The 25,533-nt window shown below is 44.9% G+C and overlaps 1 protein-coding gene across 7 annotated transcripts in view; it reads left to right on the forward strand.

Moving 5' to 3' along the window:
• The window catches only part of igf2bp1 (insulin-like growth factor 2 mRNA binding protein 1), a 240,054-nt gene that overhangs the window by 101,863 nt on the left and 112,658 nt on the right, over positions 1-25,533 (forward strand). The window contains exon 1 of one of the 7 annotated variants that reach the window (XM_041173646.1): positions 6,069-6,128. The exons of 2 other annotated variants lie outside the window; for them this stretch is intronic. The gene's annotated coding sequence lies outside the window, so the exon portion shown is untranslated. Of the gene's footprint in view, positions 1-6,068; positions 6,129-19,271; positions 19,368-23,250; positions 23,273-25,533 lie in introns of those variants that run through there. 4 more of the 7 variants (XM_041173653.1, XM_041173648.1, XM_041173651.1 and 1 more) reach the window with 4 other exon arrangements.

Below are 25,533 nucleotides of genomic sequence, written 5' to 3' on the forward strand. Positions count from 1 at the left end.
TAAAGTGAGTTTTCATAGGGAAGATAGATCAGAACAGTCTGAGGGACTGTAATTTTCATTCTACTGAATCCTCCCCCCTCCTCTCTATTCTTTCCCTAAAGGTGCAGTCTCAACAACCACAACTTGCATCTATACAGCGCCTTTAATGTAGTACAACATCCCAAGACACTTCACAGAGGCATAGGCTGACAAATATTGATACTGATCCAACAAAGGAGACATTAGGACAGTTTGGTCAGTGCTGGATTTTAAAGGAGCATCTTAAAGGAGGAGGAAGAGGCAGGGCAATTTAGGGAGCTCAGAGCCCAGGCAGCTGAAGACATGGCCACCAATGGTGGGGCTATGAAAATCAGGGGGCTCAGAAGAGGCCAGAATTGGAGGAGGGGGTAACGGTGGAGGCGTTTATAGAGACATGGGAGACTTGTATGGCTGGGGGAGGTTACAGAGATCTCAAAAGGTGTAGGGTTGGGATGGGTTATAGGGGAGGTGGTGGTGTAGTGGTATTGTTACTGGACTAGTAAACCAGAGACCTAGGGTAATGCTCTGGGGACCTGGATTCAAACCCCACCATGACAGATGGTGAAATTTGAATTCAATAAAAATTTGGAATTAGGAGTTTAATGATGACCATTGTCAACTGTCATAAAACCACCTGGTTCACTAATGTCCTTTAGGGAAGGGGAAATCCACTGTCCTTACCTGGTCTGGCCTACTTGTGATTCCAGATCCACAGCAATGTGGTTGACTCTTAAATGCCCTCTGAAATGGATTAGCAAGCCACTCAGTTCTAAAGGGCAATTAGGTATGGGCAATAATTGCTAGCCAAGCCAGCGATGCCCCCATCCCATGAATGAATTAAAAAAGTTGGTAAGGATGTGAGGCTGAAGGAGGTTACAGAGATCTCAAGGGCTGTAGGGGTGGACAACATTACAGAGGTAGGAGGGTGTAGTAGCTGGATAAGGTTAAAGAATAGCTCCTGACCTTACCTAGGCCCATCCACTGGGTGTCCCTCAGCAAGGTGGAGGGGGAGGGGGTGGGGAAGCTCATCAGTGCAGTGAGGCGTATGCATTAGTCAGTCTGTCATTGCGATTGGAGTGGGTGGGAGAGAGAGAGAAAGAGATGCACAGCATTGGGGGAGCCCTGTCTACCAGTCTGACAGCATTATTAGGAGGTAAGGTGAAATATCTTAATGTGTCTAAGTGGCTGGGGTGAGGTGCAGATAAACCTCTCTACTTCTACCCGTTAAGACCCTCCTGAAAACCCAGCACATTGACCCATCATACTAACTCCTTATTTGGCTCGCTGTCGAATTTTGTCTGATAGCAGCCCCATGAATGGCCTTGGGACATTTCCCTATGTTAAAGGAATATATAAATGGAAGTTGATAAGGGAGAAATGACCCAATACTGCTTAGAAAGCCATTGGTTGTGTAGTGCTTTGTGACACTGAGGTCATGAAAGGTGCTATACAAACGTAAGTTCTTAAGTAATGATAGGTTGTAACTGTCAGGAAAGATTGAACAACCTTGGGCACATTTCTCTAATAAAAGAGAAGGCTGAGCGATGACCCGACAATCATGAGATTTTGACAGGGCAAATGTAGAGAAGATGTTTCCACCTCTGTGGTAGTCCAAAACTAGGGCCATAAATATAAGTAGGGAATTCAGAACAAACTTCTTTACCCAGGGAGTGGTGAGAATGTGGAACTTGCTACCGCAGGGAGTAATTGGGGTGAATAGTATTTATACACATAAGGTAAAACTGGGTAAACACATGAGGAAGAAAGGGATAGAAGGATTTGCTGGGAAGGTTAAATGAGGTAGTGTGGGAGGAGGCTCATGTGGAGCATAAACACCAGCATGGAGCAGCTGGGCCTGTGCTGGTCATTGTAGGCCTTCTTGCAGCATTGATAATGAGAGACTTGGACTGTGTGCTCTGTAAAAGTGTTCTCGCCTTGCTGAATTCCACGTTTGAGATGACCAAATCTTGTCTGATAAATGCTCCTGTGGGACGTTTCCCTATGTAAAGGCGCTATATAAATGCAAACACGTTGGTTGGCAGTCACTCTGAAATATGTCAAGACAGAGATGCAATGGCTTTGACAGAAAGGACCAGCTAAGGTAACCCAACAAACACATCACGGCCACAACTATTTCAAAGTGTGTGCGGAGTAGTCAGCGAAACCCTGGTGACTGTCCTGGTCAGACGTGGAACAGTTCACCAGCCATCAGTTCATGTGGAAAAGTCCCCTCGGCAATTCAGCCTCTGGCTTCACAGGATCCCGACTGCCTCTTGATTTATTGGGAAGCAGAGTCAGTACCACGGAGTTAAATCGATTTATTTTGCTGTGCTGACAATCGGCTATTGTTCTCTCTGCTTGGTAACACCAGCTAATTTAAACACCAATCAAGGAATCTTGACTCTTTTCAGCTAAACATCCAAAAAACTTCTATCAGCTTTCATACAGCTAGTAACTAATAATTAACCCAGGCCCCCACTGTAGTACAGTCCATTAGGCCTGGGATAGAGATCAGAGTCCAAATCCTTTCTTTAGCATTTCTTTAATTTGGAATTAAAAAAGGGTTTTCTTCAGGGATATTATTCCTGATTTTAGTTACTGGCAAGTCTCTAGTTTTCTGGATATTTATTGTCCTTTATGAACCCTTCCCTCCCTTCCTCCTCCCCACCCCCAACAATGATGTTGTTGACTCCTAAGACCATAAGATGTAGGAGCAGAAGTAGTCTATTTGTCCCATCGAGTCTGCTCTGCTATTCAATGAGATCATGGCTGATCTGATAATCCTCAATTCCACTTTCCTGCCTTTTCCCCATAACCCTTGATTCCCTCATTGATTAAAAATCTGTCAATCTCAACCTTGAATATACTTAATGACATGTCCTCTACTATCCTCTGCGGTAGAGAATTCCACAGATTCACTACCCTTTGAGAGAAGAAATTCCTCCTCTTCTCTTCCTTAAATGAGTGACCCCTTTGCCCTCTAGTCCTAGACTCTCCCACAAGGGGAAACAACCTCTCAGCATCTACCTTATCAAGCCCCCTAAGAATCTTATATGTTTCAATATGGTCGCCTCTCATTCTTCCAAACTCCAATGAGTACAGGCCCAACCTACTCAACCTCTCCTAACAAGAAAATCTCTCCATACCTGGGATTAACCTGGTGAACCTTCTCTGGACTGCCTCCAATGCCAATATATCTTTCCTTAGATAAGGGGACCAAAACTATTCACGGTATTCCAGGTGTGGCCTTGTATAGTTTTAGCAAAACCTCCCTATTTTTATACTCCATGCCCCTTGAAATAAAGGCCAACATTCAACTTGTTTTCCCTATTACCTGTTGAACTTGTATGCTAGTTTTTTGTGATTCATTCACGAGGATCCCCAAATCTCTCTGTGCTGTAGCTTTCTGCAGTCTTTCTCCACTTAAATAATATTCAGCTCCTCTATTCTTCCTGCCAAAGTGCATAACCTCACATTTTCCCACATTATATTCCACCTGCCAAGTTTTTGCCAACGCACTTAACCTGTCAATATCCCTCTGTCTTTGTGTCATCCTCATCACTTGCCTTCCCACCTATTTTTGTGTCATCCACAAACTTGGCGAAAATACATTCATTTCCCTCATCCAAGTCATTCATATATATTGTAAATAATTGTGGCCCCAATACTGACTCCTCTGGCACTTCACTAGTTACAAGTTGCAATCCTGAAAACGCCCTCCATATCCCAATTCTCTGCCTTCTATTAGTCCTGATGTGTTTCCACATTGGACTCACTGATCTACATTTGCTCCTGGACTGACAAAGCTGCCAATTAAAAAAAAACTCATCCCACTGTTCACGTCCCTCCATGCCTCACCCCTCTTTATCTCTAATCTCCTTCAGCCCCACAAGCCTCCGATATCTCTGCGGTCCTCCAATTCTGGCCCCTTGTCCATCCCCCCTCTTCCTTTGCCCACCTCACAAAAGGGAGGGTTACTTGAGGATCAAACAATAATAGAAAACCCAGGCGTACTGCTCTGTAAAATGCCACCTTCCCTATTGGTGCACTCTCCTTCCCACTCCCTCTCTGACTATTTACAGAAGTGATTGGTGGCAGGTGGGGGATGAAAAAGACTACCTCCTCTTCCTCTTTATTACAGGGTAGCTGAGGGTGGGGGGAGGGCACAGATTTAGGTAATTGGCTAAAGAGTCAGAGGAGGGATGAGGAGATTTGTTTTTTATGCATCATACTGTGATAGGGAAAGAGTGATGGATGCAGATTCAATTGTTATTTTCAAGATGGAATTGGATATATACTTGAGAAGGAGAAATTTTCAGGGCTAAGGGGAAAGAGCAAGGGGATTTGGACTAATTGATATCTATGATATCACTCTGCATCTATCTTCCCTTCTGTGATACAGCCTATTTGTGACGTTGCTCTGTAAATATGAGGAAGTAGAGTTTCTGCTTTGGATTTAATCAGGAAGTCGTGTCTGAGATTGCACTGGTTAGATTAGATGACAAGTTTTCACTTACATTTATTTGTGTAATCACAAAAAGTAAAAGTCCAACTGGACAGTCTATCTTAATGCAAATCTTTATTTTTTTTCCATTAACAAGTATTCCTTGATGTATTTAAGGGTGGTAATCTGGTGAGGTTTTATTACTATGGATGAAACTGGATTTATCCCCAAAGTAGGCCTTTTTAATAAATGTGACTAATCCTCCACCTAAATTCACTGAATGTGTAGCAGTCTCCTGTTCCATGTACTGTATGTTTGTCAGTTCCCTGTTCTGCGTTGACATGTAAGTCACATGTTTCAGTCCATTGTCCCATGTTTGCATGCACTTTTTTTTTATTCTTTCATGGGATGTTGGCATCGCTGGCAAGGTCAGATTTTGTTGCCCATCCCCAATTGCCCTTGATAAGGTGGCACGGTAAGCCGCCCTCTTGAACCACTGCAGTTCATCTGGTGTAGGTAGATCCACAGTGCTGTTAGGGAGGGAGTTCCAGGATTTTGATCCAGCGACAGTGAAGGAACAGTGTCACTCTGCTGTTTTGTGTTGATATATACTGCACGAGTCAGTCTCCTGTTTCATGTTGGCATGTACTGTACGTGTATAACTCTCCTGTTCTATGTTGATATGTGCTGCCTCCATGTTCTCTCGCCTAATTGGTTTTTTCCACACACTATTTTATCCATGAGTCAGGCTTGGCAGCTGGCCATTGGAAAGTGGAAGTTAAACTTCAACTATCATTGGGATATCCTATACAAAGAACTTTAACAATAAATAAACTCCTGCTCAGCATTAGACCCTTTGGAGGTGTTGGTCGTGAGATTTTTTTCTTTTACCAGTTTTTTGCCAACTCACTTGAAGCTGTTAAGTGGGTACAAAGGCTGATTTCTAAGGCTAGTGACTCACCTGAGTGGCTAATCATTATTTGCGATCACCTAAATACACTGCAGTCCTCCATATCGAGCAACATGCTGCTGGATGTGGGACTGGGGAGGGGTGGCTGGTTCCACCAGGGCCTGAGCACAACAATCTAGGCTGACACTCCAATGCAGTCTGAGGGAAAACTGAATTATTGGAGGTGTCAATCTTTTGGATAAAACATTAAACCAAGGCCCTGCCTGCCCTACTGAGTGGATGTAAGAGATCCCAGGACATCTTTTCGAAGAAGAAAAGGGGAGTTGTTCTCAGTGTTCTGGCCAATATTTATTCTTCAATCAGCAACACAAAAACAGATTAACTGGTCATCATTCCATTACTGTTGTGTGGGAGCTTGTGCACAAATTGGCTGCCACATTTCCTACATTACAACTGTGATTAAACTTCAAAAGTACTTCATTGCCTTTAAAAGCTTTGGAATGTTCAGTAGTCATAAAATTTATATGTAAAGTGATCTGCCTAAGGGCAGGTCCTCTGCTTGTTTCTCCACACCTCACAGTCTGGAGCTTTCCTCTTCCAGTTGCTCAAAGGAGCCTCCCATTTTCAATTTCAGATTGAAAATTTCAATTTCTTTTCTTGGACTTGAACTCAAGTTCTGGCGAAGGGTCATGAGGACTCGAAACGTCAACTCTTTTCTTCTCCGCCGATGCTGCCAGACCTGCTGAGTTTTTCCAGGTAATTCTGTTTTTGTTTTCAATTTCAGATTGTCTAATGTCATTATTCTCTTTCTCCCTCTTGGTTTTCGTTCCTCTAATCTTCCTTCAATCACTTGCTTTAGCAAGTTTTCACGCCTTAGAATATGGCTAATCTAAGCTTGTTGTCTTTTTCTTGATGATATTCACTAATGATCTTTCCTGCCCCCACCATCCTGAGAAATTGCTCTTGCATTCTCTCCAACTGCTCGCCCCCACCCCCCACCCTCAACAACTCCATTCTTCCCTAGAACCACATTTCACAGCTCTCTAGTCTTTGGATGTCTGCTTTTCTCAAGGTCCACATTTCATCCATGTACAATAAAGTACTCCAAATCAGTCTTGTCTTGAGATCTTTACTCATTCTTATGCTGAGCAATTCTTTATGTTTGCAGAAAGCATTCTTTGCTACAGCTATTCTAGCTCTGATTTCTTTATGGCAGTAGTCATTTAAACATTTATTGTGACCCTTATTTTCCCACCATTATTTCTTCCTATCTTCATAGCTTTCAGCTTTTTTACACTAATTTTCGTTCTGTAAGCTCTCAGTACTCCATTCATTCTATCTATTAGTATCTGTAGACCTTCTGCTGTGCTAGTCACTAGGGCTTGCTTATTTTCAAATCTCAATCCCTTCACCAATTGACCTTCTATTTGAACACCATTCTGAACTTCACCTATTCTTTTATTATGGCTTCCACGTAGATGTTAAAAGGACAATGATGATTGGCCCGGTCTCATCTCCCCCACTCCCAATTACAGCAGGTTCAGGTTCTATATTGGAGAGACCAAACGCAGACTGGTTGACCGCTTTGCGGAACACCTTCGGTCTGTGCAAGCATGACCCAGACCTTCCTGTCGCTTACCATTCCAGCACTCCTCCCTGTTCTCATGCCCACATGTCCCATCCTTGACCTGCTGCAATTTTCCAGTGAGGCTCTACGCAAACTGGAGGGACCACACCTCATCTTCCGATTAGGCACTTTACAGCCTTCCGGACTTAACAGTGAGTTCAACAACTTCAGAGCATGAACTCTCTCCTCCATCCTCACCCCCTTTTGATCCCCTTTAATCAAATATTTATTTTTTAATTTTTATATATATATTTTTCCCACCTATTTCTTTATTATTATTTTTAAAATTTATTTCTATTGATTGTTTTATCCCCACCTTTTAGCCTATTTTATATTTTCCTCCATACCATCCCCTCCCCCACCCCACCCCCACTAAGGCTATCTGTAACTTGCTCATCCTGCTTTCTATTCTTAATGTCACCATTAGCACCTCCTTCAGCCAATATCACCACCATTAAAACTCCTTCCACCTTTTGTTTATGACATATTTCGCAATCTCTCCTTTGCCTCCACCTATCGCTGGCCTTCTATCCAGCCTCACCTGTCCCACCCCCAGTATATATTTCACCACATTTTTACTTCTCTTTAGTCCTGAAGAAGAGTCATACGGACTCGAAACATTAACTCTGCCTTTCTCTCTACAGATGCTGTCAGGCCTGCTGAGTTTTTTCAGCAATTTTTGTTTTTGTTTCAGATTTCCAGCATCTGCAGTATTTTGCTTTCATCTCAGTTTCACCAAATCCTGACTGTCCTGATTCTAGCAGCCTGTTCCATGTACAGAGCTACAATAATTCTCTTATCACTCTAGTTAACTCTTGATTTGTCTCCTGCACTTCCAACAGCTTTTGCCAGTTTACCATGTTGAAGCTTCTTCAGAATCTGCAAAGCAGGTGTACACTTTTGCTGTTATTTTATGCTTCTTTCGCTTAACAGTCTAATCGCTGCTGTAGTCTCTCTGGTTCCACAACCCTTCCTAAAAAGGCCATAAAAGCAAGTCTTTGTTTCCTTCCTCACCCCAAGAGGGCAGGCAGGACCTCGGCTGAACAGCAGCATCTCCTGGGAAGCAGTTCTGACATTGCTGAGTTGTTCTAATGTGACTGTGCAGAGAGGAGAGCAGATGCAATGACATCACAGCTTATTCCAATGCTGCACGTTGTAGATCGCTGTGGAAATGCACATCACCGATAGATAATGGTCTTTGTTTGATAATATGCATTGTCCTGGGTGTGATTTCACAGCTGCATTATTTTATGAATGATATGCATTTGAAACAATGGGTCACCTTGCTGATGACTGAGAGTAGACTGAGAGTGCAGTAATTGGCCAGCTTGGATTTGTTCCACCTTTTCTGTGGACAAAACACACCTGGGCAATTTTCCACTTTGTTGATTAGAAGCCAGTGTTGTAGCTGCACTAGAGCAGTTTGGTTAGATACGTGGCTTGCTCTGGAGCACTGAGCTTTAGCACTACAGCTGGGATATTATTTGTTTCCGTTGCCTTTGATGTATCCAGTGCACTAAACATATTGGGGCCACAAATATAAGGTATCAGCAATAAACCCAATAAAGGATTTAGAAGAAATGAGTTTACCCAGAGAGCTGTGAAAATGTGGAACTTGTTACCACTTGAGTGGTTGAGGTGTATTTAAGGGGAAACTGGATACATACATGAGGGAGAAGGGAATAGATGGATATGGAGATAGGATGGATGAAGAGGGCTGGGAGGATGTTCCAGTAGAACATAAAGATAAACCAGTTGGGCCGAATGCCCAGTTTCTGTGCTGTATGTTTTATGGAACTCTATGTTAAGCCAAGTTAAGTCCTACAATTGACCTTAACTCACCACAAGGTTCCTCCACTTTAACACAAAATCTAACAGGGTTGAAAGAAAAAAGCTTTTTTTATATTTGCTATTGGGACGTGGGTGTTGCAGGCTGGGCCAGCATTTATTGCCCATCCCTAATTGCCCTTGAGAAGGTGGTGGTGCAAAGCCGCCTTGAACCACTGAGGTCCATGTAGTGCAGGTACACCCACCGTGCTGTTAGGAAGGGAGTTCCAGGAATTTGACCCAGCGACAGTGAAGGAACAGGATATATTTTCAAGTTAGGGTGGTGAGTGGCTTGGAGGAGAACTTCCAGGTGGTGGTGTTCCCATGTGTCTGCTGCTTTTGTCCTTCTACATGGTAATGGTTGTGTGTTTGGAAGGTGCTGTCTAAGGAAGCTTGGTGAATTCCTGCAGTGCATCTTGTAGATGGTACACACTGCTGCCCCTGTATGTCAGTGGTGGAAGGAATGAATGTTTACAGATGGGGTGCCAATCAAGCAGGCTGCTTTTTCCTAGATGGTTTTGAGATTCTTGAGTGTTGTTGGAGCTGCACTCACCCAATCAAGTGGAGAGCATTCCATTACACTCCTGAATTGTGCCTTGTAGATGGTGGACAGACTCTGGCAAGTCAGGAGGTGGGTTATTCACCGCAGGATTCCCAGCCTCTGACCTATTCTTGTAGCCACAGTATTTATATGGAGGGAAAGGCGATATGGTTTGATTCACTCACCATATATCCTAAGGACATCCCAGGGTATTTCACAGCCAATGCAGTATTAATTGATGTTGTAATGCAGTAACCATAATAGACAATTTTAGACAATTTGCAAACAGTAAGCTCACAAACAACAATGTGATAATGAGCATATAGTTTGTTTTTAGTGATGTTGGTTGAGGGATAAATATTGACGAGAACACTGGGTAGAAAATCCACTGCTCTTTCTTAAATATATTGCCATGGGATCTTTTATGTCCACCTGAGGCGGTGGGGGGGGGGGGGGGGGGGGGGGGGGGGGGGGGTTGCGGCGGAAGACAGGCCTCGTTTTAACATCTCATTCTGACATTCCCTCAGTACTTGCACTGGGAATGACAGCACGGATTATGGGCTTAAAGCTTTGGAGTGAGGCTTGAATCCTTGGCTGCTTAACTGAAGAGTGGAGAGAGCGCCACTGACCCAAAACTAACATCCTATAAGGTACCGTTGTGCCTGTTGAAGAATATCCACAGCAGCTTCCTGTGAGCCTCAGTGTCTAAGAGCATTCATTTCCTGAACCACTACCTCCCTGAGTATGTTGCATGCAGGCTGCTGAGAAAGAAGGCTGAGAAAATTAAGGCCTGCTCTTACACTCCAATGGTGGCAGGAAACTGCAAGCAAAATTCTTTCAGCTCCCTTTTCTCCTGAAAAGTGCTTACTTCCTGTGTGACCTTTGACCCTGGGCCTGTAATGGTGGGCCCCAGTGCCTGTGTTGCACAGCGGCCACATTGCTTCCTGGTATCTACTGAGTTTTTCATGAAGTATTAGTGTCTCATTCCCCTTCCCCCACTCTCGCCACACGCACAATAAAACCCACACACACTCAAATTCACAAGGCCACTTATTTCATCAAGGGCTCCCTTCACTGGAGGGAATAAAGAGACTAAAACATAACAATGCCAGGCACAAACTGTAGTTTAAAAAAGGAAGAAAGAACGTGCATTTATATAGCACCTTTCACAGCATCCGAATGTTCCAAAGTGCTTAACAACCAGTGAATGATTTTTGAAGTGTAGTCAACATTGTTATGTAGGAAATGCAGCAGCCAATTTGTGCAGAGCAAGCTCCTACAAACCCCAATGTGATAATGACTGGATAGTCTTTTTTTAGTGTTCTCGGTTGAAAGGTAAATACCGGGTAAAGTCCACTGCTCTTCTTTGATATGGTGCCATTAAATCCTTTATGTTCACCTGAGATGACAGATGGGACCTCAATTTGACACATCATCTGAAAGGCAGTGCAGCATTCCCTCTGTACTGCACTGGGGTGTCCGGCTAGATTTTATGCTCGTGTCTGTGGTGTCAAATTTAAACCCCTAGCCTTCTAACTAAGACATTAAAAGTGTTATCCACGGACCTACTCTCATAACACTTGTATTCCCATTGATACGTGTGGTAATCATATACTGAATGGTAACGCCACTACCACCCACCACCACACCCCATCCCCCTCCTGTTGAGGTTAGGGTTCCACAGGTACTGTACAGCTCTCTCCTACCTTACCCAACTATCCAAGCTGGGAAGGATCAATGTACTATCTAACCACGACAGCAACACATAAGTTTGATTCACCCCACCCCCTGCCCCTCCCCCATACTCACATGTACATCCGGTTTACCAGATAATGATGAGGAACAGGAACCCTGGCATCCGCTCCCTAACCCAGATGTGTTGAGACCATCCCTGGCTGAGATCAGTGAACACAGCCCAAAATGGGTGTCAAATCTTTCTTATCTAAACCACAGGCTTCTCAACCTCTTTGCTTCTGAGACTGTCCGGCCATCCCCACCCCCACCCACCACCCCCACCCCCACCCACCACCACCCACTGTGTTCTTAAAAATTCCACAGATCCCTGTAACAAAACACAAGTATCTCTTCAGTATGAAAGTTAGTTATACAGAGGAGAATGGGCAGAATCTTCCATCCTGGAGACTAAGTGGGGTGGCAATGTGATTTCCACTGGGTGGCAGGGCAGATTTTCATGCCAGATCTTCCACTTTTCATTAATTATGCATCTGTGAGGAGCTCGTCGAATTTTGTGGTGGGGTGGGCATTGCTTTATCTGGCCCAGCCTTAGCTCGAGGGGCCGAAGGTCCTGGCGCCTTAATTTTAAACAGCAGACAGTTCACTCATTGCAGGCCGGGTGTGTTGTGTAATTTAAGTTGTCAATGGCACCTAAAAGAAACAAGTCTCGGCTCCACGCTTCAGCGAGGCCTCCTTGGCTGTAGCGAGGCCTCCTTGGCTGTAGTGAGGCCTCCTTGGCTGTACAGCAGAGGGAGCAGGACATCCACTCACCTGGCCACACTGGCCTGGGAGGAGGTCACCAGGGAGGTCAGAGCCACTGGCCACCAAAAATAGGATCGCCCTGCAGTTCAGGACAAGGATGAATGATCTGATGCACTCTGCCAGGGTAAGTGAAACTTCTCACTCCAAATTAGTACCCTCATAAGGGCATCAGGCAGTCTAAGGGGTGGAATCCACAAGGATGTCACACGTAACCAGGAGATGGGACATCAGTATTGAATGTCTGCCAGCCACTTTAAGATCCTCATCTCAGGTAAGATCCTACACTGACCACACCTTCATTCTTTACTGGCAAGCGCTTAGCACACACAGATTGCCGATAATCGGTGGGAGAGATCAAAGACTGAGGGGGACCCCGGAGATGAGGACACTCTCCGGAACAGGCTGGAGAGCTGGCTGGAGATGACAGAGATCGTTCATGCATGGAAGGTAAGATCAGCCTCCCCCAACAAGCCAATTCGGGTCCGTCCAGTATACATCGGCCACATGCAGACAATGGCTGTGAGTGACCTATGGTGTAGGAGCTTGCCTAGTCAATCACTAATTCTCTCCATTCCACCACCAGCAAGAACATGCGAAGGACATCCTCCAGCAAGCACCTCAGCCCCAGCCCACCTCAGATGAGGAAGCAGGCCTCCTAACTGATGAAGACTCATCACTGTGTTCACCTGCACCCTCCACCAGTGCAGATACACACACCTCGGTAGGACCTAGTTCTAGAGTAGGCTTGGGTTCACAATCGGGTGATCACCTCACAGACGTACATCCTCAGCCGGCAGAGGCAGTGGCAGCCGAGGTCTCTGACACTTGGAGGATTGCTGGAGACCAGGCCCCTGCTGAGCCTGAGTCCAATGACAAGTGTCTGCAATCGACCCTAAGAGAAATGTTGGAGATGCAGAGACAGGCAGGGGAACATCAGGTAGGGTTGTTGGAGGCCGTCCACAGACTGGAACGAAGGATGCAGGAGTCCTTTCACATTCTGCCTGATGTCATGTCTCCAGCATGTGAGCACATCGAAGTCTCCATGGAAAGGGAGGCAGCCGCCTTGGAGACCCATGTCTAGCAGAATGCAGCTTCTGCCAGATTTGAGCTCGGACCTGCACTCCATCACTCTGGCCATGGGTGCACCTCACCCTCCCTCCAGAGGCCCCTTCTCCTCATGGATTCAGGGAGGGGACCTCGGGCACCCAAAGGGAGGAGGAGTGCCAGTTACGCATCCCGGGGCTATCCACCCAGGAGTCTCCAAGGATGCCCTGCCAGCTCCATGTCCCCACTATCAGTGACCCCATCAACCCCAGCATGTCAGGCAGAGGAGGGTGCACCTGCCCCAGAGCAGGAGATGCTTAACAGGCTGGGGCCCTCCAGGCCTTGGGCCTCCAGAAGATGCCCACCAAAATCATCTCAGAAAAGAGTGCTGCCTCCACCTCTGCTGTGGATGTCAGGGCTGCACCAAGACATAATGGTAGAATAAGGAAAATTAAGAAGCTGTGAATGTACAATGATGGCTTGGGTGTTCATTCACTGTACATAATTTGCACTTTTGTACATATATTTAGCTTTCATTCCTCCCCAAGTCTCATGTATTGATTGGCTAATCGTCATGATGCACGTTCACTCAAGGGCACAAAATGCTGTCCCCCTGACCCCACAATTATCTCCCATCTTGCCCCTCAGTTCCATGAGGTCTGACTCAATCTCATCGCAGTCAATTGCTTTCCGTTCCACATCAGCAACACAAATAAAGGCATTTCCTATATGAAAATGATGGCTGGACAATGCACGTGTAACCCTTGAATCTGAGGATCACCTTATGTGACCTCATGCAAATTGTTTATGGAAGGTTAGTGATTATCCTGATGCTGCCTCACTGAAGTGTGTTCTTTGTGGATGTTATAAGTATTTATTGCAACACATGTTGGAGTCTTTTCACCCAAATGCAGTTTGCAATGGCCTTTTATTTTATGACTTTGAGGTTTTGGTAAATATTACTCATTGTCAAGCACCATGGCCTTTCGTGTCTCTCTGCAGTGATACTTCATCTCCGCTTTTAAGACTGAACATTATTCCTTTACTGGTTCTCACTCTCCCCATGTATGAGTGATAGAAGCTGCTTCTACTTGGTGGCATCTGAAATATCTGCTAGACAGGCATGAGTGTGTGATGTCAGAGGTGTGTGCTTATCCTGATGAAGGCGTCCAATTACCTGTGGGGATGTTACTTTGCTCCTGAATGGCTGCCCAGCGTTGCCTGATGGAACCCATCTGTAAGGGAACAAAAACACCAATCGATCTGGAATTAATTAAATGACTGTGCAACAGTGACTTAGGGTTCATAGCAAGGATTGACCTTTGTGAGATGGACAACGTGAGGGACTGTAATGGTGCGAGAAGGATGCTCCGGCACATCTCCTGATGCTCATCAGCATCTATGAAGGGATTAAGTTATCATTGACTGCTGTGTCAAACCTGACTTGCGCCACGTCTCTCTCAGGTGCCAAGGCAATGCAGGACGTAAACTTGGCAGGCTTCCGTTGAATGCAGGGTAATAAATGTTTGTCAATAATCACATGATGATCCTGCTGAAACACTCTCTGTGAGGAGAATGTTAATGTAAAGCGTTGCTTTGCATCCCTGCTGTCATGTGACAGATCACTGCATCCTATGTCCGATGGCATCTTTGGGCTCAGCATCAAGATACGGCCTGTGCGTTAATCATGCGTGAGAGCTGGTGTTTGGGGAGAGGATGCTGTGCGGAAGTAGCTCTGTCATCAGACGGTCAAGCTATAATAATTGATGAATGTTTTTCCTCTTCGAGCCACCTTGCTAAGCTGCTGTCACACTGGCGTGAGTGCATTGATAGTGTGCAATAGTATTTCTGCCTCTTGAAGGTTGCCATCACCACTGACCTTTTTGTGCCATGATTGTAAGGACTGCACTATGTGTAGTTGCTTAAGGATGAGCGCCTGTAGAATGTTTATCCCATTACACAGCGGCCACTTGCTCCCTTGGCTACTGCACCTTCCAAGGATGCCCCCATTGTTTGGATTGAAGGTGACTTATGCTTCCTCCATTATCACTTTCAGATTGATGACCCTTCGTCAGATGTTGAGAATGACAATGAAGGTCCCATTGTCTCCCCTGCATCGAAGCTTGAGGAGAACTGCGCTCATAGCAACTATGAGGTTGTCACCAGCATGGGTGCCCCTTAACTCGGTCAAAAGTTGCTGTGCTGAACTCCTCAACACGCCCTGAGACCCCATCCCCAACTGATTTTTTTTCTTGCTTGTTTTTTGAACTATGTCATTATTAGGTCAGATTGGTGCTGCTGACCTTCGACTGGGAGACCAGCTTCCAACCTCCCCCCATCACCCTCCAAGTTCCTCCCATCCTCCTCCATAGTCACCACCTCCTAATTCCCCTTTGTCCCATCCAGTCAATCCCCTTCTTTAAACAGATTTGAGATTTTCCTGACACCCTGATCCAGATTTCTCTTTTCCTGTGCTGGGTGTATTGGACTGGGACTTAAACATGTTTCTGTGACTTGCCCTAGACTCCATCATGAATTTAAGCCCATCCAAAATTCTGCTGCCCTCAATCTAACTGTCACCAAGTCCCACTTGCTCATGCCCCATGTGCTTACAGACCTACACTGGCTCCCTGGTTGGGCAATGCCTTGACTTTTAAAATTGTGTTGAAATCACTCCATGGCCTCGTCCCCCTCTGTCTCACTATAATCTCTGTCTGCACTCCAATCCTCCAAGACCTCTGCACTCCTCCAACTCCAGCCTCTTGCACATCCCTGATTTTCTTTGTTCCACCATTGGCGGCTGTGCCTTCAGCTGCTTTAGGCCCTAAAGATTTGAATCCCCCCCAGTAAAGCCTCTCTGACTCTCTTTCCTCCTTTTAGCTGCTCCTTAATAACCTTTGACCAAACTTTTGTTCACGGGTTCGAATATCTCCTTATGTGGCTCAGGGTCTGATGATGCTTCTGTGATGTAAAGGTGGAAAGATGGAATTGCAGTTCAGATCAGGTCGATCTCACTGAACAGCCTCCTCCTGTTCCTGTGCTTTGTTACTATCTGGTAAAGTAAGCTCTCGTAAACCCATAGAGTTGGTTCTGTGCATTTACTGTCAAGGTCTCTATATTACACAGTAAAGGCTGCCTGATGCTAAAAGAGGGAGTGTGGTAGTTGGGAATTTTTGGAAGGTTAACGTGTCTTGAATTTTTATTGGGCTAGTGATGCTGACCTTATTCTACCAGCCTCGTGCAACCATTTGCAGCCTAAAAGACGCTTTCTCACTTGTTTTACATTTAAAATGTCCCAGCAAGGACACTTCAGACCAAAGAATGATTAAGCGAGTGCTCTGCCTGCAAGGCAAGGAAATTGATCACATCTGTGTGTTTATTCCTGATGGCTGAATGCAGCCCAATCATAGGGTGGACAATGGGGAGGTGGGGTGGAGGGGGAAGCGGGGGGGAGGAAGGGGGGGCACAGGGAGTGTGGTGGGGGAAGGAGGGGAGGAAGGGGCAAAGGAGTGGGGTGGGGGGAGGGGGGAAAGGGAGTGGGGTGGGGGGAGGGGTGGAAGGGTGTAGTGGAGGAAGGGGGTCAGGGAGTGGGGTTGGGGGAGGTGGAGTGGGGAGGGGGGGATGGAGATTGGGAGGGGGAGTTGTGGGAGGGGGTAGGGTGAGTGGGAGAGGTGTGGGGAGAGTGACAGAGGGGCAGCGGGTACTACTGAAATAAACAGCTTGAGCTCCCTCACCATAGGAACATTCCTCAGGGCAGATTAAAGTGCTGCACCATTGAGGGCCTGTGAATGATTCTGTGTGCGTAATGGCTTGTATTTGTAAAGAATCGATTCATTCAGATTTATAACAAACAAGTATATCATAACCAGGTTGAAAGATTTGTTCTTCTTATAGCTCACGTTGCCTAGGTGGAGAGCAATTTGTATTCCTCCTTTCTCCCTCCCCACCCTCAACCAGGTCTAAAAAACAGGGACAAAAACAAAAAAACTGCGGATGCTGGAAATCCAAAACAAAAACAGAATTACCTGGAAAAACTCAGCAGGTCTGGCAGCATCGGCGGAGAAGAAAAGAGTTGACGTTTTGAGTCCTCATGACCCTTCGACAGAACTTGAGTTTGAGTCCAAGAAAGAGTTGAAATATAAGCTGGTTTAAGGTGTGTGTTGGGGGGGGGGGGGGTGCAGAGAGAGAGAGAGAGAGAGAGAGAGAAGTGGAGGGGGGTGTTTGGCATCCTTAGGAAGAGGAGTAGGCCCCTCTAGCCAAGTGCATTGCTCAGTCCCTCAACACCATTTACCTGTTTTCCATCCATACAACCTGATACCTCGACCCAGTGATATTCATCTCAACAGTTTCAACTGACCTGCAGCATCCACAGCCTTTTGTGGCTCCAAGTTCCAGATTTTTACTATACTTTGTATAAAAATGTCCTTTCTGATTTCCCTCCAGAGTGGTGAAGGGTCATTGACCTGAAGCATTAACTCTGTTTCTCTCTCCACAGACGCTATCAGACGCATTGAGTATTTCCAGCATTTTCTGTTTCTATTTCAGATTTGCAGCACCCCCGCAGTGTGCTTTCAGCTTTTACCCGCAGTATTTTGCTTTTGCATCACAAAGATTATCCAGTCATTACCACATCACTATTAGTCAGACCTTGCCATGTGCTAATTGACTGCTGCATTTTCTATGTTATAACCATGCCTACACTTCACCAATCCTTCAATAGTTGTAAAACACTTCGAAATGCCCTGAGGTCATGAAATGCACTATGTAAATGTAAGTTATGTATGGTGTTGGGTAGATCATCCCCACCCCAATCAGTGTCACTGAACATGCCTTGGCCAATGGGAATTCCAACCAATGGCCCTATCAGATTGACCATCTCATTAAATCTCTTACAGGGCCCCAGTCACCAACAAGAGGTTAATCTGGCACCATTTTTGTAAAACAATCAATTGATTTGAATATGTATTTGATAATAAATATATATATATGCAAGACTCTGCAGGTGTCTTGCTGAAAACACAGCAGAATTTGATGCAGTGTTGCTTTTCATACTGCCATATTGTCCAAAAAAAAATCACTGACTAGTATAACAAGACACATGCATTCATTTTAGTAGAAACCTTTTATAGACAATATAAGTACACACTTCATGTGTATATTCACTTAACAAACAACAATCACCCTCAGCACCCAAGGAAGTAAACCACTGTCAATGAACAGAAAAATGACTCACACTCTACTTTTCTTCTCATCATTTTACCAACAAGTACTCAAAAAGGTTAAAGTTAACATATATATGAGCATACGTCACAAGTCCAACAATTTTGTGTATTACTCATTTACTAATTTAATCTGGGTAGGTGCTTAAATTGCCTTAACCAACAAGAACACAAGAAATAGGAGCAGGAATAGGCCATTCACCTTCAAGCACCTTCAATGAGATCATGGCTGTTCTTCTGCTTCAACACTATTTTGCTTGCACTATTCCCAAATCCCTCGAAGTTTTTAATATGTAGAAATCTATCGATTTCTGCCTTGAACATACTCAACGACTGAGCCTCACAGCTCTCTGGGGCAGAGAATTCCAAAGATTCACCACCCTCTGAGTGAAGAAATTCCTTCTCTTCTCAGTCTTAAGTGGCCTGTTCCTTATTCTGAGACTATGTTCCCTGGTTCTACAAGGGTACAGACCAAGAACTGGAAAGTGCAAAGAGGCTTGATATCTGTCTCAGCCACACAGATATGATGGGCTGAATGGCCTCCTCATGTGCCATAAATTTCTATAAATCCATGACTAATCAGAAATGCAATTAGGCACATCTAGGTTCCTCCTCAATAGTCAATTGTCCTTACAACAATAGGTAGTTATAGTCATTTAGGCCCTAAACAGATTGTGAGGGATTGAAAAAAATCAAAAGTCAAATCCTTTGCCCTATTTCTCATCTGCATGCTGCCCCTTGGTAACATCTGTCTCCTTATGTGGCTTGATGTCCAATTTTGTTTGGTAATATCCCTGTGAAGCGCTTTAGGATGTTCCACATTAAAGGTGCGATGTAAACGCAAGTTGCTGTTGATTTACATTTATACATCCTTTAGCTGTCTCAAAGCGCTTTACAGCCAATGAAGTACTTTTTGAAATGTAGTCACTGTTGTCATTGTAGAGAACGCGGCAACTAATTTGTGCACAGCAAGCTCCCACCAACAGCAATGTGATAATGACTATTATTTTAGCTACGTTGGTTGAGAGATAAATACTGGTCAGGACATAAGGCAGAACTCCTATGCTCTTCTATGAATAGTGCCATGAGATTATTTATATCCATCTGAGAGGGCAGCGGGGCTTTGGTTTGACTTCACTGTTGACAGGGCAGTGCTCCCTCATTACTGCACTGTGATTGTCAGCCCAGATTTTCTGTTCAAGTCTCTGGAGTGGGATTGAAGGCACATCTTTCCAAATCAGGTGAGAGTGTTTCCCAATGAGTCACGGCTGACATCACAATAACCTTACTGGAATAATAGCACAGTTAAACGAAGTGAAAACTTGTGACAACAAATGCAGATTGAATGCAGGAGATGGGGAGGAAAGCTGTCATTATAGAATATAGAACGATGCAGCACAGAAAGAAACTATTCAGCCCATCATGCCTGTGCTGATGACTCTTTGAAAGAGCTAGCCAATTATTAATCCCACACTCTTGCCCTTTCCCTCTAGCCCTGCAAATGTTTCCCCTTCTGAGTTTTTATCCAATTCCATTTAGATTGTTGGTGCATTTTTAAACACTTTTCCACTGAATTCCAGGAATGGAGCTGGCTGTCCTCCATGTTGTGTGTCCAATGGTTGTTCCCGAGAGGAGAGGACAGAATGGCCAGGATGTATCACTTGAATATTTATATGCTCTGTGAGACCCTCCCTTACTAAAGACATTCCTCACATTCCTGATTTCTTAATTGTTGCTTCTGGCAGGGCTGAATGCTTTCATTGGGCTAGAGTGACAGGCTGGGAAACAAAGACTGAGGCATTCACAGCTGGCTTGATTCATTGGGCTGGAGGAGATTAAAAGAAAGCTCATATATATGCAAATCTGACGTTAGCAAACTCCTGATACAAGCAAACCTTTAAGTGCTTTTACATTGTTATATTTGATTTGTGGGAGAACTATTTCTGTTAGCCAGCTTCCCATGTGGATCGATGTTCCCATCATGGTAAAGACATCAGCTGTGGTTCAGTAGGTATCGCTGTTGCCTGGGATCGAAAGGTTCTGGGCTCAGGTTGTGTACCAAAGATTTAAAGATAGGCTGGAATTTTCCATCCCTGTTGGCGTCAGGTGCCATGAAGGGCATGAGCGGACAATATGGCTGGAAGGCCAAAATCGGTTTCATGCCATGGTGAAAACAGTTTGGGATTGTCCGCTCCACCTGACAATAGCCGGCTGCCATTCCTGCCACCACACATCGGGAACATCATTTTAATACGTCTGCTTTTAATTATAAACCCTGCTCGCCGGAATCATCCCCTCACGTCAAATTTACCGACCACGTCAGCAGGAAAACATGTCTACCTAGAACATGTCATGATAAATGTGCCATGCAGAAGGCAGGACTTATTGTTAGGGTCTTGCTCACATCTCAGACATCCGGGGAGCAGAAGATGCTGGAAACCTAGCACTATTGGACCGTGGAGAAACATGTGCATCGCATGCTGGGTGGATTCAGATAGACATGGCTTTGCCGCGAAGCAGCTCATGGAAGGTGGAAGGTCACTGTTGATGTCTGAGGTCTGCTTCAGGACATCACAGTCTTGTCCATGGGGCTGCTATGGATGATTGTTGAGGTAGTGGAGAGGAGGGTCTAAGTTTGACTGGGAGAAGAAGGTGTACCGAGTGGGGAGAGTTGGGGGGCGGTGAGGCTGCGGAGGGGGAACGATGGTGTTAAGAGTGGGGTAACAATGGTGTCAGTTTCGGGGGTGCGGTGAGGTTGGGAGTGGGGAACCAGGGTATCGGGGGTGTGAGGTTAAGAAAATCTAGAAAAAGATGCAGTGGTTTTTGTTAAGGTTCATGCCGAGCAGCTCCATATTGCAGGACTCTGGGCTCTGTGGGCTGTTCTTGGGGAGGCGTACAAGGCAAACATTAACTGTTGCTGGGGGACCATCAAATCGGTGAAAGATGTCAAACCTCTCGGGCTGTTATACCAGGGCCAGAGAATGTTTGACATGAACTGTAAGTTGTATTGTAAATATAACCTGGAATTGTAAGGGTAGAATTTTTCCCTTTTCGGGAGTAAAATAGTGCACGGTGACCTCGGGCCAGTGTCCAGACCTTATTGTGCATGTGCAGGGTATTTTGGTCAGTGGGCGCACGCCCGGGAGTCGGAGGGCTGTTAAGCCCATTAACTCATTAATCAGAATCTTTCCCTGCCCGTTCAACTTCGGCTGATGGACGGACGAATAGGCCAAGCGGCCTTTGCAATTTTCGCGAAACCTCAACCACAGGCGGGATGAGGTTTCGACCAGTGATTTAAAAACAAATAAAGACTTTTAAAACTCATTTTTAGCATGTCCCGTGCATGAGGGGACATGGTTTTTCTTTATTTTTCAATTCTTTATTCTTAAGATTAAAAATCTTCAGCTCCCTGAGGCAGCCTTCAGAGAGCTTTCAGTGAGCGCACATGTGCTGACTTCCCCACCCAGGCAGCGCTGAGTGTTTCAACGAGTGATTCACGCTAGCTGGCCAATTAACGGCCTGCCAGTGTGAAATCATGGTCGGAGCCTAATCGTGGGCGGTGGACTGTTGCGCGGCTGCTCCTAGGCCCTGTCACCATCCCTGCCCAACGAGGGGAAAATCCTCTTCTAAGTGTCGTGAGGCACCCCACAGTGCCGCATACAGTATTGAAAGGAATTGAACTTGTATTACACTTCATGTAATGTCAAATTTGAATAGTTAAGTAATATTCCTTTACAAACTTTTATGAAAAAGGGAAATTTTTTTGAGAACATAACCCAGGGTGACACTCCCAGCCCAGTACTGAGGCAGTGCTGCACTGTCAGATGTGCTGTTTTTCAAATGAGACATTAAAACAAAAACTCTGTCCTGTGAGTTAGATGTAAAAGATTCCACTCAGAGCTGGTACAGGCCTGATGGGCTGAATGGCCTCCCCCTGTCCTGTATGAGTCTATAATAAAAGTATGGGAGTTCGTCCAATTGTCCTGAACCAAACTATTTCCCTAATTATAAATTATTATTATTAATTATAATTATTTCCCAAACTACATCATTAAAAATTTATCTCATTGCTGTTTGTGGGATCTTGCTGAATGAAATTAACTGCCATAATTTTCCAAAATGCAACAATAGCTGCACTTCAGAAGTACTTTGTTGGCTATGAAGCCCATTGGGATATCCTTAGGTGCTATATAAATGCTTTTATGGGGTCAGACTCTGTTAGGGTGGCCTCCCTTTAGTGACTACAGGAACCTGCAGCACCAACTTAAGCCCCTCCCCAGTTTCCAGACCTTGTGGCATCTTCAAGGGAACTATCACATTGTTATAATTTTCTTGTGATGGAAACATATGAACGAGGAACCCCCGTGGCATTGGGTCTCAATGCCATTCTCCTGGAAATTGTGGGCAGTGAGGGAGGGAGGGCAGGCTGCTGAAGCTTTTGTAGGATTTCAGAACTGTTGAGATTGCTGGTCTGTTTTTCTATTTTTAATTCATTCATGGAATGTGAGCATCATTGGTAAGACCAACATTTATTGCCACCCCTAAGTACCCTGAAGAAGTGGTAATTTTTGACTTCAACTGTAGGCCGTTTCAGAGGACAGTTGGAAGTCAACCACATTGCTGTAGGTCTGAAGTCACATATAGACCAGACTGGGTAAAGACAGCAGGTTTCCTTTCCTGAAGGACATTAGTGAACCAGATGGGTTTCTAACAACAATCAAGTAGCTATGTGGTCACAATTACTGACACAAGCTTTATAATCCAATTTAAGTTTCACCTGATGCGATTTGAACTCATCTCTCTGGATCATTAGTCCAGGCTTCTGGATATAGTCTGAGGGTACGGGATAGACCATTTAGGACTGAGATGAGGAGAAATTAGATATAGCTCTTGGAGCGAAAGGGATCAAAGGGTATGGGTAGAAAGCGGGAGCAGGCTTTTGAGTTGGATGATCAGCCATGATAATAATAAATGGTGAAGCAGGCTCAAAGGGCCGAATGGCCTATTCCTGCTCCTAGTTTCGATGTTTGTATGTTTCTAGTCCAGTAACACAACCACTATGCTACAGTGACAAGGGTCATGAGGACTCGAAACGTCAACTCTTTTCTTCTCCACCAATGCTGCCAGACCTGCTGAGTTTTTCCAGGTAATTCTGTTTTCACTATGCTACAATGCCCACAGTTGGCAGTTGGGTTTGTTGGGAGATTGTTGGACTCTGTTGGAACCAGAGCTGTTAATTGTTAGAAAATTTCATGATGCTCAGCAAACAGATACAACTGGGTTAGGCAAACACCAGACAGCAGTGATTCACTCTATAATTGGGCTTTGCTTTGCTTATTAGTGGCTGGATATATATCTTGGGCCAGAATCTCCCACGCACAGTGCACCCACCAATCCAACATCACATTCCAGTACCATCTTCAAAAGAGAGAAATGAGCCCACAAGAAAGTCAATCTTTGAAATACCAATGCCCCAAAAAGTGGGCGCATTTACAGACCTCCATTCCATTGGTTTATGCTAGACATAGTGGCTAAGTGGTTGACACCGGAGGTCCTTTAGGGGGAGTATGAGTTAAGAGTATGGGCTGAGAAATTCAGTGTATTTCTGTGCACTTTGTTCACTAGAGGTGGGGACATGTTACAAATGAGTTCCTGAATACTATTGTCATAAATTTTTTTATGCAGCGAGTGGTTAGGATCTGGAATGACTTCCAGAGAGTGTGGTGGAAGCAAATTCAATCTTTCAAAAGGGAATTGAATAATTACCTGAAGAGAGAAGATTTCCAGGACTACAGTGAATTGAGACTGGATGTGTTGCTCTTGGAGGCGGCCGGCACAGAGATGATGGGCCGAATGACCTTCCTTTGTGCTGTAACCATTCCATGAGATTCTATCTGGTCCCTGAGCTTATAGCAAATAACAGGGCAATGAGTGGGGTGAACAAAAATGAAATCCAAGGAATAATCCGAAAGGTGGAATTCAGGAGAAACTTCTTTACCCAGCGGGGAGAATGCGGAACTCAACTACCACACTGAAGTGGTTGAGGCGAGTTGCTATTGGGGAGGGAGAAAGGGCTTGAAGGAACTGCTGATAGAGATAAAGAGGGGTAGCTGAAGCATAAACACTGTCATATACCTAATGAGCCAAATGACCAGTTTCGCTGCTGTACATTCCATGCAATGTTAGAGATATTGTATTGACAAAATCCAATTTGTAGCACATATTCGTGAAATGGTATCAGATATATCTCCATTCCTAGATTTGCTTTTATTCCATCATGGGATGCAGACATTACTGCATTTATTTTCCATCCCTAATTGCCCTTGAGAAGGTATGAGCAGCCTTCTTGAACCAGTTGTGCAGATACTCCCACATTGCTGGGAGGGAGTTCCAGGATTTTGACCTAACGATGATAAGGGAACAACATTATATTTCAAAGTCAGGATGGTATTGAATTTGGAGTGGAACTTGCAGCTGATGGTGTTCCTATGCATCAGTTTCCCATGTCCTTCTTGATGGTAGGGTCGTGGGTTTGGTGCTGTTGAAGGAGCCTTGTTGAGTTGCTGCCATGCATCTTGTAGATGGTACACACTGCTGCCACTGTGCATTGGTGGCAGAGTTTGCGAGGGGATGGATGGGGTGCCAATGAAGTGGACTGCCAGACTTCCTGAATGGTATTGAGTTTACTGAGTGTTGTTGCAGCTAATCTCATCCAGGCAAGTGGGGAATATTTCTTCACACTCCTGACATGTACTGTGTAGGTGGTGGTTGGGCTTTCGGGAGTCAGGGAGTTAGATTATTTCACTCGAATTATAAATCATTGCCAGCTGAGAGATTAAGTGTGGTGATTATAGGGAAGATTAGGTAATTCGTAACAAAAATCAAATGTATTTAAATCACCATAAACCTAAGAGTAAGCTACAAAATCTCTTAGCGTTAGCTGTTTTTCATTTAGTAAAAGCATAACAGAGATATAGTCTTTGTTATCCAGTGTATCGCTGATAGACTTCTAGTGTTGGGGCTGCCTTTGTTTGAATTCCCTGTTTCTTTCTGAGTCCCCTGCTCTTGCTGACCCACTTGGGAGCCTAGTCTGGCAACTACTCAATTTTATAATTCTCATTCTTGTTTTCAAATCCCTCCATGGCCTCATCCTTCCCCTGCTCTTGCCCTACAACTCTCCGCGCTATCTGCACTCCTTCAGTTCTGGCATTTTGTATATCCTCAATTTCAACTGTTCCACCATTGGTGGCTGTGCCTTTGGCTGTATAGTCTTTAAGCTCGAGATTCCACCCTTAAACCTCTCCGCCCCTCTATCTCTTCTCCTTTAAGACACTCTTTAAAACCTGCCTCTTGGATCAAGCTTTTAGTCATCTGCCCTAACATCTCTTTATGTGGCTCAGTGTCAAA

This window comes from Carcharodon carcharias, chromosome 23 (assembly GCF_017639515.1).
Source record: "Carcharodon carcharias isolate sCarCar2 chromosome 23, sCarCar2.pri, whole genome shotgun sequence".
In the NCBI taxonomy this organism is placed as follows: Eukaryota; Metazoa; Chordata; class Chondrichthyes; order Lamniformes; family Lamnidae; genus Carcharodon; species Carcharodon carcharias.